Below are 19,988 nucleotides of genomic sequence, written 5' to 3' on the forward strand. Positions count from 1 at the left end.
TAATTTCGATTTCTGACCAAGTTTGGTGAATAACGTTGAAGTTATAATTCGTTATATATTCTGGCCGAACGAATGTTTAATGAATTAATAGATAACTAGGATTCCGGACGAGGCATAAATAATTCGGATTACCTTAAAGTAATAAGATAATTCTGATGCCGAACGAGGCATAAATAATTCTGATTACGCTAAAGTAATAAGATAATTCTGATGCCGGACGAGGCATAAATAATTCTGAATAATTCTAATGCCGAACGAGGCATAAATAATTTCGATTTCTGACCAAGGTTGGTGAATAACGTTGAAGTTATAATTCGTTATATATTCTGGCCGATCGGACGGTTAATGAATTAATAGATAATTCGGATGCCGGACGAGGCATAAATAATTCGGATTACCTTAAAGTAATAAGATAATTCTGATGCCGAACGAGGAATAAATAATTCTGATTACGCTAAAGTAATGATAATTCTGATGCCGGACGAGGTATAAATAATTCTGATTACCTTAAAGTAATAATATAATTCGGATGCCGAACGAGGCATAAATAATTTCGATTTCTGACCAAGGTTGGTGAATAACGTTGAAGTTATAATTCGTTATATATTCTGGCCGAACGGACAGTTAATGAATTAATAGATAATTCGGATGCCGGACGAGGCATAAATAATTCGGATTACCTTAAAGTAATAAGATAATTCTGATGCCGAACGAGGAATAAATAATTCTGATTACGCTAAAGTAATGATAATTCTGATGCCGGACGAGGTATAAATAATTCTGATTACCTTAAAGTAATAATATAATTCGGATGCCGAACGATGCATAAATAATTTCGATTTCTGACCAAGGTTGGTGAATAACGTTGAAGTTATAATTCGTTATATATTCTGGCCGAACGAACGGTTAATGAATTAATAGATAATTCGGATGCCGGACGAGGCATAAATAATTCGGATTACCTTAAAGTAATAAGATAATTCTGATGCCGAACGAGGAATAAATAATTCTGATTATGCTAAAGTAATGATAATTCTGATGCCGGACGAGGTATAAATAATTCTGATTACCTTAAAGTAATAAGATAATTCGGATGCCGAACGAGGCATAAATAATTTCGATTTCTGACCAAGGTTGGTGAATAACGTTGAAGTTATAATTCGTTATATATTCTGGCCGAATGAACGGTTAATGAATTAATAGATAATTCGGATGCCGGACGAGGCATAAATAATTCGGATTACCTTAAAGTAATAAGATAATTCTGATGCCGAACGAGGCATAAATAATTCTGATTACGCTAAAGTAATAAGATAATTCTGATGCCGGACGAGGCATAAATAATTCTGATTACATTAAAGTAATAAGATAATTCTGATGCCGGACGACGCATAAATAATTCTGAATAATTCTGATGCCGAACGAGGCATAAATAATTTCGATTTCTGACCAAGTTTTGTGAATAACGTTGAAGTTATAATTCGTTATATATTCTGGCCGAACGAATGGTTAATGAATTAATAGATAATTAGGATTGCGGACGAGGCATAAATAATTCGGATTACCTTAAAGTAATAAGATAATTCTGATGCCGAACGAGGCATAAATAATTCTGATTACGCTAAAGTAATAAGATAATTCTGATGCCGGACGAGGTATAAATAATTCTGATTACATTAAAGTAATAAGATAATTCTGATGCCGGACGAGGCATAAATAATTCTGAATAATTCTAATGCCGAACGAGGCATAAATAATTTCGATTTCTGACCAAGGTTGGTGAATAACGTTGAAGTTATAATTCGTTATATATTCTGGCCGAACGAAGGGTTAATGAATTAATAGATAATTCGGATGCCGGACGAGGCATAAATAATTCGGATTACCTTAAAGTAATAAGATAATTCTGATGCCGAACAAGGCATAAATAATTCTGATTACGCTAAAGTAATGATAATTCTGATGCCGGACGAGGTATAAATAATTCTGATTACCTTAAAGTAATAAGATAATTCGGATGCCGAACGAGGCATAAATAATTTCGATTTCTGACCAAGGTTGGTGAATAACGTTTAAGTTATAATTCGTTATATATTCTGGCCGAACGAACGGTTAATGAATTAATAGATAATTCTGATGCCGGACGAGGCATAAATAATTCGGATTACCTTAAAGTAATAAGATAATTCTGATGCCGAACGAGGCATAAATAATTCTGATTACGCTAAAGTAATGATAATTCTGATGCCGGACGAGGTTTAAATAATTCTGATTACCTTAAAGTAATAATATAATTCGGATGCCGAACGAGGCATAAATAATTTCGATTTCTGACCAAGGTTGGTGAATAACGTTGAAGTTATAATTCGTTATATATTCTGGCCGAACGAACGGTTAATGAATTAGTAGATAATTCGGATGTCGGACGAGGCATAAATAATTCGGATTACCTTAAAGTAATAAGATAATTCTGATGCCGAACGAGGCATAAATAATTTCGATTTCTGACCAAGGTTGGTAAATAACGTTTTTTTTTTTGCTCAGCAACGAATAAATATAATAAAGATGAACACTTCAGGGATGTCCAAACCCTTATACAAAGATAACATAAAAACAAAAAAAAAAAAACAACACAAAGACAAGGAGAAGCTATATAAAGGACAAGGAGAGCTCAAACCAAAAGGTACATACCTCCCTACACCAAAACTATGTGAAACATAGAAAGACCCACCTACGTGGTATAAGGCACCGGCAGAATGTGCTGACTCGCACATTCTAGGCTGCCACTTGTGCGCCATCCCAACACCCCACTTACCACATACCCCTAAGCCATATTAGCATTGAAAACTCTCCCCACTCCACCGCACTTCCATACAGAACAGAGAAGTCTCTCTCGTGATCTCCCTTTACGCCACGCCCTTGCTGCATTTTATGTAGCTCACCACAACCCTTCCATCCACACGCATTAACCAGAAAACAGAGGAGCAGTTTACCACCCCCCGTAACAGCTTGTGTGCACAGTAGTACTTCATGTTTGACCGCATAAATCACCGTGCCACAGCCTGGGGTACCTACATGATAACTATCCACCAGCACACCACACAAGCACTCCCGTGATGCTATAGTAGTCACCCTTCCACATTAAGTCTGCTAAGCATTGGACCCTCCGAGACAGAGTCGGCACCATACAAAGACCACACTGCTGATATCAGCCCTGGTTGACATAACAAGCACTCTAGGCAGTTGAGTCAGAATAAGTAGCACACATCGTGCATCCTCCTTGGCCCACACTAACACCCTAATCTAAGTATCCTTACTCCTTTGTAGTCATCTGCCCTTGACTCGCCTAACTCTTAAGGCACATAAAAGGATTTAGGTGCCATTCCGCCAGTGAATAGTTAAAGGAGCGCATTCTATGTTTCATCCACAACCACACTTTGATTTGGGCTAGGTGGAGAATTTCTTCCTCATCAGCTACCCCTTGCTGGAAAACTATTAAATTCCTTTGCTCCCAAATACACCTTACCACCGCCACCCACACTCCTTTCCACAGCAGGTTCTGTTTGTAGTTGATACCGAGAGTTTTGTAGACTTGGCCGAACGACAGAGATGTCGAGACCTTTGGAGACTTAACCAAACGACCGATAGGTTTGTAGACTTGGCCGAACGACAGAGATATCGAGACCTTTGGAGACTTGGCCGAACGACGGCCGACGGCCGAACCCCATTTCAATTTTTTATTTTTTTTTTGATCAGCAACGAATTAATAGAATTAAAAGAAACACTTTAGGGGTGTTCCAACCCTTATACATAGACCTCCTAGTTAAGCATTGAACGATTAAAACAAAGTTAAGCGGCTCACCACTTAGAACCCCATTTCAATTAACGCTCAAACCGAGATCAGTGAAGTTAATCCATCATTAAGAATTAGGTAATGCAACCCTAAGCGGTACCCACCTCGATAAACAAGCGGTACCCACTAGAATACTATAAATAGCGCACATCCCAGGGAGTAAGGTATGTCATTTATCACCCGCTTTACTGACTTGAGCGTCGGAGAACCTTCGCAGGTACCCCCACCATCCGGTGTTCAGCCGAGGCCGAGGGCCGAAGGAGAAGCAGGAGGGCGAAGAGAACCCCAGCTCACTACCCAGTCACCTGATCGACCGAAGGAAGGAGAAGAAGACTTCAATAGTTCTCTAGGTCCCATCTCCCTAGCAGGAACAATTACTATTTTAAGTCTTAATAGTGTTGGAAATTTCTTTTTTGTAATTTTTCATTTTTAAAACTTATAAACATAATATTTTGTATGTGTATGTTTCCTTCAATATTTTAATGTATTTTTTAAGTTAATGTTTCTATTCATTATTTTATATTTATAAATCTTCAAAATAGTATATTTTTAATAAATTAAAACAATGACCTTTTTTAAAAGATATTATGAAATTTATCATGGTAAACAGGTATTTCTTTCTTTGAAGGTTAAGAACTCAATGGTCATGATTTGCCACTAGGAATTGGCAAGGTATTTCACCTTCATTTGATGAAGCCATGACTATAATAATGGTATGTGTACCTGTATGGATATTGGGGACTGAGTAATGTTGATCCACGTCGATACAAGGTGTCTTCTTCACTCTTGGTTGTCCTATTCTTAAAGTCTTCTTTCTCTTCGCGTGCTGCGGTCTGCCGGCGGGGGTACCTGCGATTGCACTCCGACGCTCAAGTCAGCGATGGTGCTCAAGTGAGAATTCTCTGATAGTATGGAAACGTACCTTTCCCCCCTTTTCAGAATTCCTTTAGTAGGTTGACCTGGGCCTTTGCCATGTGTGCCAATCAGTTGATGGTTAGAGACATGCTTAGTGGTCTCTGGGTCGTGCCTGGTGGTTTCCTGAAAACCAGGAGAGTGGTCTAGAGAACGTGTTTTAACTTCGTCAATGGTTGTTATAACTGCTCTCTTCTACACGTGTAACCACGTTCTGGATTAAATTAGATTTATTCGACATAAACCATTCGAGGTCATGGAAGGACGAAGAGTCGTATGAGACGCAGGGGTTTTTGTGATAATTTTACTATGAGTATCCTGCGGTCGTCCGGTACCGACCGGTACACTTGCTCCCCAGGCTCGAGGTCATGGAAGGACGAAGAGTCGTATGAGACGCAGGGGTGTTTGTGATAATTTTACCATGAGTATCCTACGGATACTCAATGTCGCACCGATACAACTGCACACTAACTCGAGGGCGATTTAACAAGCCTTTCGAGTTATTTGTCAGATATTTGGACTCGTGTCGACTGCCGAAACATTTTTATATTATTGAAACACGTACCTGAGTATCCCGGTAGGTTGGTTGTCGTTATCCAGTCGTCCGGAGAACGTACGCTTTGCTGCTTTTACTGCCTTTTATAAGAATTTTAAGGATTACTTTTTTAAAGTGTTTGTCGAGCCGGACGGCCGGAAACTATTCTATAATGCCGCTGGAAGCACAAAATTTCCATTCTACTGGACGGAGAATTCGGATAATAGCGTATCTGTTTCTTACTTTCGTGTTTATGTTGCAGTTGTGAGCATGGATCCGAGTTTGAAGAAGTATATGATTCGGATAGCCGTAGTTATATAATCTGGACCGAATGAACGGTTAATTAATAAATTGATTGAATTTCTGCCAAGGTTGATAAATAATTGTAATGATATAATTCTGATGCCGGACGAGGCATAAATAATTCGGATTACCTTAAAGTAATAAGATAATTCTGATGCGGAACGAGGCATAAATAATTGTAATGATATAATTCTGATGCCGGACGAGGCATAAATAATTCTGATGCCAAACGAGGCATAAATAATTTCGATTTCTGACCAAGGTTGGTGAATAACGTTGAAGTTATAATTCGTTATATATTCTGGCCGAATGAACGGTTAATGAATTAATAGATAATTAGGATGCCGGACGAGGCATAAATAATTCGGATTACCTTAAAGTAATAAGATAATTCTGATGCCGAACGAGGCATAAATAATTCTGATTACGCTAAAGTAATAAAATAATTCTGATTCCGGACGAGGCATAAATAATTCTGATTACATTAAAGTAATAAGATAATTCTGATGCCGGACGAGGCATAAATAATTCTGAATAATTCTGATGCCGAACGAGGCATAAATAATTTCGATTTCTGACCAAGTTTGGTGAATAACGTTGAAGTTATAATTCGTTATATATTCTGGCCGAACGAATGTTTAATGAATTAATAGATAACTAGGATTCCGGACGAGGCATAAATAATTCGGATTACCTTAAAGTAATAAGATAATTCTGATGCCGAACGAGGCATAAATAATTCTGATTACGCTAAAGTAATAAGATAATTCTGATGCCGGACGAGGCATAAATAATTCTGAATAATTCTAATGCCGAACGAGGCATAAATAATTTCGATTTCTGACCAAGGTTGGTGAATAACGTTGAAGTTATAATTCGTTATATATTCTGGCCGATCGGACGGTTAATGAATTAATAGATAATTCGGATGCCGGACGAGGCATAAATAATTCGGATTACCTTAAAGTAATAAGATAATTCTGATGCCGAACGAGGAATAAATAATTCTGATTACGCTAAAGTAATGATAATTCTGATGCCGGACGAGGTATAAATAATTCTGATTACCTTAAAGTAATAATATAATTCGGATGCCGAACGAGGCATAAATAATTTCGATTTCTGACCAAGGTTGGTGAATAACGTTGAAGTTATAATTCGTTATATATTCTGGCCGAACGGACAGTTAATGAATTAATAGATAATTCGGATGCCGGACGAGGCATAAATAATTCGGATTACCTTAAAGTAATAAGATAATTCTGATGCCGAACGAGGAATAAATAATTCTGATTACGCTAAAGTAATGATAATTCTGATGCCGGACGAGGTATAAATAATTCTGATTACCTTAAAGTAATAATATAATTCGGATGCCGAACGATGCATAAATAATTTCGATTTCTGACCAAGGTTGGTGAATAACGTTGAAGTTATAATTCGTTATATATTCTGGCCGAACGAACGGTTAATGAATTAATAGATAATTCGGATGCCGGACGAGGCATAAATAATTCGGATTACCTTAAAGTAATAAGATAATTCTGATGCCGAACGAGGAATAAATAATTCTGATTATGCTAAAGTAATGATAATTCTGATGCCGGACGAGGTATAAATAATTCTGATTACCTTAAAGTAATAAGATAATTCGGATGCCGAACGAGGCATAAATAATTTCGATTTCTGACCAAGGTTGGTGAATAACGTTGAAGTTATAATTCGTTATATATTCTGGCCGAATGAACGGTTAATGAATTAATAGATAATTCGGATGCCGGACGAGGCATAAATAATTCGGATTACCTTAAAGTAATAAGATAATTCTGATGCCGAACGAGGCATAAATAATTCTGATTACGCTAAAGTAATAAGATAATTCTGATGCCGGACGAGGCATAAATAATTCTGATTACATTAAAGTAATAAGATAATTCTGATGCCGGACGACGCATAAATAATTCTGAATAATTCTGATGCCGAACGAGGCATAAATAATTTCGATTTCTGACCAAGTTTTGTGAATAACGTTGAAGTTATAATTCGTTATATATTCTGGCCGAACGAATGGTTAATGAATTAATAGATAATTAGGATTGCGGACGAGGCATAAATAATTCGGATTACCTTAAAGTAATAAGATAATTCTGATGCCGAACGAGGCATAAATAATTCTGATTACGCTAAAGTAATAAGATAATTCTGATGCCGGACGAGGTATAAATAATTCTGATTACATTAAAGTAATAAGATAATTCTGATGCCGGACGAGGCATAAATAATTCTGAATAATTCTAATGCCGAACGAGGCATAAATAATTTCGATTTCTGACCAAGGTTGGTGAATAACGTTGAAGTTATAATTCGTTATATATTCTGGCCGAACGAAGGGTTAATGAATTAATAGATAATTCGGATGCCGGACGAGGCATAAATAATTCGGATTACCTTAAAGTAATAAGATAATTCTGATGCCGAACAAGGCATAAATAATTCTGATTACGCTAAAGTAATGATAATTCTGATGCCGGACGAGGTATAAATAATTCTGATTACCTTAAAGTAATAAGATAATTCGGATGCCGAACGAGGCATAAATAATTTCGATTTCTGACCAAGGTTGGTGAATAACGTTTAAGTTATAATTCGTTATATATTCTGGCCGAACGAACGGTTAATGAATTAATAGATAATTCTGATGCCGGACGAGGCATAAATAATTCGGATTACCTTAAAGTAATAAGATAATTCTGATGCCGAACGAGGCATAAATAATTCTGATTACGCTAAAGTAATGATAATTCTGATGCCGGACGAGGTTTAAATAATTCTGATTACCTTAAAGTAATAATATAATTCGGATGCCGAACGAGGCATAAATAATTTCGATTTCTGACCAAGGTTGGTGAATAACGTTGAAGTTATAATTCGTTATATATTCTGGCCGAACGAACGGTTAATGAATTAGTAGATAATTCGGATGTCGGACGAGGCATAAATAATTCGGATTACCTTAAAGTAATAAGATAATTCTGATGCCGAACGAGGCATAAATAATTTCGATTTCTGACCAAGGTTGGTAAATAACGTTTTTTTTTTTGCTCAGCAACGAATAAATATAATAAAGATGAACACTTCAGGGATGTCCAAACCCTTATACAAAGATAACATAAAAACAAAAAAAAAAAAACAACACAAAGACAAGGAGAAGCTATATAAAGGACAAGGAGAGCTCAAACCAAAAGGTACATACCTCCCTACACCAAAACTATGTGAAACATAGAAAGACCCACCTACGTGGTATAAGGCACCGGCAGAATGTGCTGACTCGCACATTCTAGGCTGCCACTTGTGCGCCATCCCAACACCCCACTTACCACATACCCCTAAGCCATATTAGCATTGAAAACTCTCCCCACTCCACCGCACTTCCATACAGAACAGAGAAGTCTCTCTCGTGATCTCCCTTTACGCCACGCCCTTGCTGCATTTTATGTAGCTCACCACAACCCTTCCATCCACACGCATTAACCAGAAAACAGAGGAGCAGTTTACCACCCCCCGTAACAGCTTGTGTGCACAGTAGTACTTCATGTTTGACCGCATAAATCACCGTGCCACAGCCTGGGGTACCTACATGATAACTATCCACCAGCACACCACACAAGCACTCCCGTGATGCTATAGTAGTCACCCTTCCACATTAAGTCTGCTAAGCATTGGACCCTCCGAGACAGAGTCGGCACCATACAAAGACCACACTGCTGATATCAGCCCTGGTTGACATAACAAGCACTCTAGGCAGTTGAGTCAGAATAAGTAGCACACATCGTGCATCCTCCTTGGCCCACACTAACACCCTAATCTAAGTATCCTTACTCCTTTGTAGTCATCTGCCCTTGACTCGCCTAACTCTTAAGGCACATAAAAGGATTTAGGTGCCATTCCGCCAGTGAATAGTTAAAGGAGCGCATTCTATGTTTCATCCACAACCACACTTTGATTTGGGCTAGGTGGAGAATTTCTTCCTCATCAGCTACCCCTTGCTGGAAAACTATTAAATTCCTTTGCTCCCAAATACACCTTACCACCGCCACCCACACTCCTTTCCACAGCAGGTTCTGTTTGTAGTTGATACCGCACAAGGTGAACTGTTCAAAGTGACTATGTATATCTCTATGCTGGGTTGACAGTATACCCACCCATCTGAAACACCGATCCCATATGCGTTGTGCCACAACACACTCCACAAACAAATGTTGCGCTGATTCATTCTTACTGCAGCACATCACGCAGAGCGGTGATGTCATGACCACCCCTCTCCTCAGTAGGCACGTTTTTGTTGGTAGTCTATCCAATAAAGCCCTCCACGCTGTTGTCAGTACGTTGGGGAAAGCCTTGACCTGCCACAGAAGTTTAAACACTCGGTTTGGACTTCCCCTGGTGCGATTGCATAGGCGCTCATATGCTGACTTCACTGAGAACAAGCCTGAGCTATCGCCATCCCATAACTGGGCATCCGTGGACACCTTGCACAGGCGAGCACTGCCAACAAAGCTCAGCAATTCACTTTCTTGTTCAGCTTCCCATTGGAACCTAGCTCTTCTCCACTGCAGCCTCCAACTCCACACATCTTCCACCCACACGCCTACCTCGTTCACCTTTCTATCCTGATCCACAGATACAGAGAAGAGCCTGGGATATTTTACACTTAGTGGGACACTACCCAGCCATGCATCCTCCCAGAACCTCACCTTGTCACCCTTGCCTAGCTTCCATTTGGTTGCTTCATGGAACCAGCTACCCTCTTCCCCCTCTCCACAGCTAATACACAGGTCTTTCCACCACCATGAATGTAGCTTCGTCCTTCTGTTGTAACGTTCATTGCCTAGATTGTACTTAGACAATAGTATGTCCTTCCACAGCCCCTTTTCTTCAGACAAGAGCCTCCACTTCCATTTAGCCAGGAGAGCCTCGTTAAAATTCTTGACGTTTTTTATCCCCAGTCCACCCTCTTCCAACGGCTTACACACATTCTCCCAGCTTACCCATGGTATCTGTTTTTTCTCCCTCCCCCATCCCCATAGGAATCTTCTTTGTATACTAACCATTCTATCACACACCCCTCAGGGGGCCTTGAAGAACGAGAGATAGAAGAGTGGTATGGCTGTAAACACCGCCTTCACCAAGCAGATCCTCCCAGCCAGCGACATTAATTTTCCTTTCCAAATGCTAAGCTTAGCGCTTAGCCTTTCGATGATGGGTTCCCAAAAAGACTTCTTTCTAGGATTACCTCCAACTTCAAGTCCCAAGTACTTGAATGGTACCCTCATTAGAGTACAATGTAGCGTTTTTGCATATACTTCCAGCACCTCTCTTCTAACATTAACTCCTGCCAGCTTTGACTTAAGGAAGTTAATCTTCAGCCCCGAAGCTAGCTCAAAGCACCTGAGAATGACTTTAATAGTGAGGACGTTAGAATAGGAGTCTTCACACAGGAACAACGTGTCATCCGCAAATTGTAGAACGCTAGCCACGACCTCCTTCCTACCCACCTTGATGCCCCTTAGCAAGTTGGCTTTGACCGCTTGCCTCACAAGGCCCGACAGACCTTCTGCAACCACAATGAATAACGTTGAAGTTATAATTCGTTATATATTCTGGCCGAACGAACGGTTAATGAATTAATTAACTTCTGACCAAGGTAAGTAATTTAAAGTGCCTCGTTAAAACCTTCTCGGTAGAAAACCCTCCTTAGGGATAAAACTACCGAGCGAGGAAAGAGTGCACTGTGTTTATTCATCAACTGTAGTAGAATTTGAGATGCGTGGCATTCCACGTTCTCGGTATAGATTTTCCTGACAAATATTCTAAGTAATAAGCTCCTCCTGTTGCTGTGTCGGAGATTCAGAACGGTCCTTCCCAGTTGCTTGAAAACTTTCCTCCGTCCTTCCGAGCGTTGCTGCGCATGCGCCAAACTAGATCTCCTTTCTGATAGTTTCGTGGCTTCACTTTCGAGTTGTACCTTCGTGCGGCTCGTATCTTGCATGCTTCTTCCCTTATCTTGCATTTGTCCCTCAATTCATTGATGAGGTCGAGGCCGACTAGTAGACTTTCCTTGTTTAAGTCTAGGTCTAATGTCTGTCGGCGTAGTGAAGGCTCGCCGATCTCGACCGGAATCATGGCTTCTGTGCCGTACGTCAGGCTGTAAGGTGTTTCCTGAGTCGTTGATTAGGGAGTACAACGATAAGCCCACAGAACCTCCAACAATTCTTACGTCCAGTTTCCCTTGGAGGGGCCAAGTCTCTTCTTTAACTCATTGAGAATAACTTTGTTGGCCGCTTCTGCCTGCCCGTTGGTTTGAGGGTGTTCGACCGAACTCGTTATGTGTTTGATGTGAAGTTTCTCATAAAATTCAGCTAGCCCACGGTCGGTGAACTGTCGGCCGTTGTCTGTGATAACTATCTGGGGTAGGCCGAACCTGCAGACGATGTTTTTCCACACAAAGCTTTGGACGTTCCGGGCGGTGATGGCTGTTAGCGGTTCAGCCTCAATCCATTTAGTAAAGTAATCTATGCCAACCAACAAGAACTTGCATTGTCCCTTTCCAGGTGTGAAAGGTCCGATAATATCCATGCCCCACTTCACAAATGGCCAAGGGGATAGGATATAGTGTAGGTGTTCTGGCTTTTGGTGCGATAGGGTGCCGAACTCCTGACACTTTATACATCTTTGAACGTATTCGGTGCAGTCCCCTTGTACGGTCGGCCAGTAGTATCCGGCTCTTAAAATTTTAGCGGACATAGTTCGTGCCCCTGAATGGGTTCCGCATATCCCCTCGTGTAACTCGGTCATTACATATGTGACCTGTTCTGGACTAAGGCATTTTAGGAGGGGACTGGAGTACCCTCTCCTGTAGAGGTCTTGGCCAACGAGTATGTATCGGGCGGCTTGTAGTTTCATTGTCCTCTCTAAGTGTGGATCGCATGCTCCGTCGGTCAGATATTGTTTTATGGGAGTCATCCAATTTGGTTGAGTGTCGGTCGTCATACATTCTTCGGTACCAACACTTGGTTTAGAGAGGGTCACATGTATGGCCGACCGGTGGACACCTTTATTTTTTAAGGTAGCCAATCTTGATAGAGCGTCCGCCCTAGTGTTATTTTCCCTTCGTACGTGTTGGAATGAGATTTCTTCGAACCTGTTTAGAAGATTTTGCACAAAATGAAAATACTGCTGGAGTAAGGTTTCTCTTACCTCATATTCTCCTGTTATTTTCCCAATGACTATACGGGAGTCGCTCTTACAAATTATATTTGTTATCTCCAACTCACTCGCCAGATGCAGACCTGCGATTATAGCTTCGTATTCGGCCTGATTATTGGAAGTTTTGAATTCAAACTTCATGGCTTGTTCGACAACAATTTCCCCTGGTCCTTCAAGTACAACTCCTGCTCTGGACGAACGACTGTTTGATGATCCATCTACGTATAGTGTCCATCGGGGAGTTCGTTCGGTCGGATAGGGAGTGAGTTCTGCTGTGAAGTCGGCGAGGGCCCCACGGTGGGCGCCATTGTTCCGACCTCAAGTCGTTGGACAGCATCACTAGGGTCAATCACCGGCATCCGAGGTATTGTCCGCTTTGGAGGTCGGTGCTCCGTCACAGTTTTGTCCTTAAAAGGCGCCTCGAAGGGTGAAGGGAGGAAGGAGTATATAAACTGCCCTTGGCCTCGATTCCGGAGCGATGTGGGACTGTATTGGCATACGGGAACAATATATATATATATATATATATATATATATATATATATATTTGATATTTTAAAGATTATATACATCTGCATATTCATGTTGTATCACTATGTTAATGTCTCTCTTACATAGTATTAACAACGTATCAGTGTCTGAATTAATTAATGTGTGTACTAAATAATTTTAAAAAGGGTTATGATATTTTGACACTCATTGCTCCACCTTACATCCACAATAAATATTAATATTTGTAATAAAAAAAATTAAAAAAGAAATACCTTAATGAAAATACAAGTCAAATACAAAATATTTCAAAATTAAAAAAATTATAAATTTTTATAAATAATTAAAATATTAATATTTATTAGGGTGTAGCACGGAGTATGAATGCCAAATAAACATTTTTGTTTTAAAAACTGAAGAAAAAAAAAATAACCTATTTTATTTCATCTAGTGGAGCAAACTCTTCGAGCAAGGACACAACACTGGTCTATTAACTGCACTATCTGCTGTCACAATCCTCAACGTTTTTCAAGTAAAAAAAATAAAGTATTTATCAAGCCATATGATTGGCTTGGTTTTTAGTTAAAAAAAATGATTTAGTTTGATTTGAATATAAAAAAAAAATTGAATCAAACTTAATAAATTTTTGTGGTTTGATATGAATTGGTTTTTATAGTTACATAGCATAATTTTTTATTTATTAATACATGTATTTAGTTTTAAATTTCTAGTCTAATGTTATATTATAATAAATATTTGTTTCATTATACTTAAGTATTCCTGTTTTTAATATTATGTATAATATTAAATAATTTGTGACATAATAAAAAAAATTATTACTAAAAGAAACTATAATAAAATACAAGAACATAATGAATATGCTTTTATGACAAAGAAAATAAATAAAGAACAAATTATAACTTAAACATGCTGTGTTTTTCATCACAACTTTATAGGCATTAACTACATTATACATATTAAAATTTCTTTCAGCACACAGTTTTTGAATAATAGGTAATATAATAATGTTTAAATAATTAATTTCGGTTGGAATCGATTTTAATATAAAACTGTAAACCAAGCAACTCGATTTTGAAAAAAAAAATCTAAACTGATAAAAAAATTGATTTTAATATATTATCAACATTTTTAGATTGATTTTCAATTATGTTTTTTAATTGGTGATACCTAATATTTATGTATTTATATCAAGTTTTTTTTTCACTTTTTCCACTAAATATGTCACAATATCTTTTTAATTAATTAATATTATATATATATATATATATGTATTTCAATCATAAAATTAAATATGCTTTCATATTATATTTATTAATTGTTTTTTTTTATCTTTTACATAATATTTGGTTTTCTCTTTTTAATTTTTTTAATGTAAAAAAAAAATTTAAGTAAGAAAAAAAAATTGTTGTAAGCATGAAAAGTAACATGTCGTAAATGAATGTTAAGAAAAAATTTAGTATATTACAAATCAAACTATATATAAAAATAAATAAAAACACATTAAGCTCTTTAACAAATTACATTGAAAATGTTTTGTAGAATGATGTAATACTACACTTGTATTTATTTATTTTATTTCTTCTTGCACTTCAACTATATTCAATTGATGTTAAAAGTTATAATTTCTTTAAATATAATTAAGTGGAGTGGCAAAAGTAATCTTAATATATATATAAGATAATAGTTTCTGCAAAACTTAAAATCATATTAATTATATTATTTTTCATGTGACACGTGTTTGTTAACATAAATTTTATAAAAAAAATATTATAATAATATAATATTACTCTTTTAACCCATTAAAATAAAAGTTTAGTAGATATCAATTGTATAAAAACTATTATCATATATTTTTTTAACCAACTAAACTAAAATATTAGTCAATTATTCAATTAGAATAGTTATTACACAGTGTTTTCATAAATATTTTTTTTTTTACTTTTCTATAAAAAATGGTTTTGTGATGTGATTATAAGTCAGTAGGGTTAAGATGAAGTTTAAAATCATGAAAAACTCTCACAGAACAATTAAAATTATCTTATTCATCCATTTTTTTAAAAATTCACTTTAAATTTAATTTAATTTTATAAAATTAATTTATAAAGTGAGATTTATATCAAATTATATATTATTAAATGTTTTTATTTTTTAATGTTAAATTTTCAACATTTCCATAAACAATTTATTATTAGAAACAAAGTTAAAAAAACATGTGAGATGTTCAACATTCTTTTTTTTAATTTTTCTTTCATGTCATTTGAATGGTCTCATAGTTGATTATATATAATTATTGCAAATAAAAAATATTTTATACTTCATTTTTTACTTATTTATTTTACACTAAACAACACAATACAACATTTTATTTTATTATTTGATCCTTATGTAAGGTACTTTGAATATGATCATATGGATCAATAAAAACAAGTTAAATTTATTAATTTTTTTAGAAGGATGTTATCCGTGTACCAACTTAATGATTTTTAAAACTATATTCTCATTTTATAATACAAAACACACATTTTCGTAATATTTAATACAAGTCAAACTAATTTTAGCTTACTGAAATATAATATACTTTATTTTTTAAATGAATAAAAAATATTTTAATGATCTAATTTAGAAAGGTGGAATGCAATAAATAGTTGAATAAGACAAATTAGTTATGATATCATCACTCCTATACTATATTCATTAAGTCAAATCACACGTTTTATATAAACTCTTAATATCAATATTTATTTTTCTATAGCAAAAATTTACAATAAGTAAATACCTGTAGATAAATAATATTTATTATAATAAATAATATAAATTATATTTTATATATTTGAGACAATATTATAGTTACATTTTCTACATATAAAATAATATTTTATTACGTTGTCGGAGATAAATTGTCAGAGATTAGAAACAAATTTTCATAGTATATAAATAAATGCAAAACTCACTTCATAAATTAATTTTATAAGATTGAATTAAACTTAAAATACAATTTTTAAGATATCAAATTCATTTATAGTCTATTTTAACAAGAGTTTATTGGATTTATCAGATTATCTGTTTTTTGACTACCTATAATATATAGTCTTATGCACGAGTTAACATCTTTAAGGAGATATTGTATGTTGAAAATCTCACATCAATTATAAAAATACTTTTTTTTTAAACATATAAGTGAATATAAATATTATCTTATAAATAAATTTTATAAAATTAAATTAAACTTAAAATTTTTTAATAATATGTGTTATTAAAATTTTATAAAAAATAAAATGTAACATTTAGAAAATTAAAAAAAAGTAGAGTATATTGAAGATATGGTGTCTAAAATTGAATTTGTGGAATAATTGATAAGAGTGATGAAAGACAAATAACAAGTGATTGGCATTATCATGTCTCTTGTATTTTTTCTAATTCTTGTACTTTATGTATTTATTATCTTATCATTGTTTTGCCTTTTTCATTAATTAATGTTCTTATATCTTCCTTTTTCATTATTCAATTTTATATGATTTTTTATGCAGTCATGTCACATGTGTGAAGAAAAAAATCCACTGGAATTCTAATTCATTAATTTCTGCAACTTTCTTCTATTGGAAACTTCTACATAAAATGCAATGCTCTTCTATTTTTATAACTAACTATATTATTTATATTCAATGCTTTCTATTTCAACTAATTAATTACTCTATTCAACTATTACAAACGTCTAAGGAGTCAAAAACACTGTTGTTTAATTCAACATAATGATTTTTTTTTATTATCTAAGTTAAACAAATATTAAATACCGATCATCGTTTTTTATACATCAATTGCACAATTATTTATTTTTCCTCTTTGTTGCAAGAATCACTAGAAAACTTAATGAATTTTAGTAAAGAAAACAAAAATTTTAAGTTAAGTTCTTCCCTTGTGCTTGGAATTTGCATATTTGACATCATCAATCAATAGCTAAAAGTCAAAATTTGACATGTGGTTCATCTAATAACCATTTTATACATCGTTATAGGATAATTATTTAATTTAGTGGACCCAAATCATAATTTTAAATTTGCTACTTTGATGAACACCTTACTCTAAGTAATGTTGTTTAATTTTGAAATTATAATAGTAAAAGATAATAAATTACGTCATTCGATATTGTGAGTTTATTGACCAGATAAATTGATTACATTAATAAAAAGTAAAAAAAATATATGATAAATTTGATAAACATGTTATGTTATTTTAGCAAATACATGTATTAGATATTGTCCATAAACAAAATAGTCAACTTTAACACTATAAATAAAATATATTTTATCAATATATATCCATTCTAATACATAAAATTCAATTGATTGTCAAAAAAACATTTTTACAGTTCAAACAGAATACTAAAAAATAATACAAAAATAAGAAAAACAAAGTAAAAGCGACATAAACAATTGTTGAATCCGATAACATATAATATTATATAATATCCAAGTCCTATATAAATAAAACACTAACTACACTATAATGGTTCTAATAAAATTAAATCACAAAACTTAATAAAATAAAGATAAAATATACTCTACCAATCTATTAAAAAACTGATTACAACTTAAATGATACTTAAATCAATCAATACTTAGCTTTCTTAATCTATAAAAAGCATTTTTAAATGCTTTCTTATCATATTTATTTTCCAAAAGTTGTTAATAAAAACCTTTTAATGTGAAAACTTACAAGAAAAATAAATTACCACCAATTTTTTTGGCTTAAAATTCAGGGAAAACGTGGCAAAAAGTGACATTTAAAGAATTAAAAAAAAATAAAATTAGTTGGATTGTATATTTAAAAAAATAGTGTGACAGAAGGATGAGAAGTTCCCTAATAATAGTAATATCCCTGTTAATTAGGGCACCTTGAGAAGGACAGAATCACACGTGTATTATTGTTTTCAAGTCACCATCACCCACTTTCCACCCTTAATTACTTTTCAACCTTCTAAGATTTTGCAAACGTGCTTTTGCTACCATTAACTGCTTATTCACATTTTTTTAATCAAAATTTATTATACAAATTTAATTTTAAGTCTAACTAAACTTCATAGAACCGGTTCATTGAGGATTTATACTCATTTATATACAATGAAATGTCTTTATCTTTTTCGTCTATAAATAATATTGTTAGAATTAATCTTCCTATACAAGGGATTATCTACTTTCATATTCTGAATTTTATATTTGAAAGATTTTTTGGAATGTTAAAGAAGATAAATATATATAAATCCTTTTAATTTCAACTGTTAAATAATATAAAACTATTACATATTCAAAAATAAACAATTTTTTAACTTTTATAAATTTGTAAGGATGTTAACAGATATTGACAAGATATATTTAAGATTCTACAATTTTAATTTTTGATTTTTTTAGTTATTTTCATAATGTAAATTTTATTCTACAATACATCGTTTTATAAAGATCGATTTTTCTATTTAAATATTACAAATTAAAGCATATACACAATTTAGAAAATGAGATTTTTATTTTCCTCACCTGAATGTGATGTCATTAATATTTTATATCTTCATTTTATACGACCTTTGTCATTAATAAAATATTTTTTCTCTAACAATTATTTTAAACCGTGATTCTTTATATATTTGATTTTCTTTTAAACATTATTCTTCATCTTGTATACAATAACTTTTATTAGTGAGCGTCTTAAAAATATTTGTTAAAAATTAAAATAGTTTCGAGAACACAAAAAAATTAAATATATTATATAGTAAAGGCTTATATATTTTAATTGAATAGTTTGATTTTTAATAAATATAAACAGCCGTTATGATTTAGTGATAAGTCACTGTCCTTCATGGGCAACGACTTTGGGGCTATGCATCAGAAATTTGTGGCCAATAAAATTTGTGGTCAATAATAAAACTGCAATAAATGTTCTATAGCAAAGTAATACCTCACGTCACCTTTTTCTTTCACTTTTCCTTCCTTTTCTTTAATCTATTTTTTTATTTATTTATAATAAACCCATTCCATTCTATCTATTTTTTCAAAAATATATTTTATTTAACTAAATTCAGTTTCACATCTAATTTCAAAATTAATTTAATCAAATACATTGTTTTATTTTGAAAGTAATGTATAACTCGGTTGAATAATTAGACACACAAAGAATTTATGGCTCATACACGTCTCTTAAATAGTGTGTTCGTGTCCGATACACGTATCGGACATCGACACTTGCTTAACACTTATACGACATGTATTGGTGAAGTGTCAAATTCAAAAAAATATTTGTTGAATTTATGACAATTCTAATACGATTCTAACGTAATTTTAAAAAAGAGAAATACATTAATTTTATAAAATTTTATTATAATTATAAAAATAAAAAACAAATCCTTTTGAATTAATCATAAAAAACATTTTTTTACTACAAGTCTCCTCTTATCCTACATTTTAGAGATTATACACATTTATGTGACGGTGTCCATGTAGCATAGAATTAATATACTAATTAAGATTGTGATAATTATATTTTTAAGTTAACTTTCATTAAGACTATGATATAATTTTAGGGTTTTACAGTGAATTATAATTCAAACTGTTTCAATCAGAT

The sequence above is a fragment of the Phaseolus vulgaris genome, chromosome 2, assembly GCF_051622355.1.
Source record: "Phaseolus vulgaris cultivar YP4 chromosome 2, ASM5162235v1, whole genome shotgun sequence".
In the NCBI taxonomy this organism is placed as follows: Eukaryota; Viridiplantae; Streptophyta; class Magnoliopsida; order Fabales; family Fabaceae; genus Phaseolus; species Phaseolus vulgaris.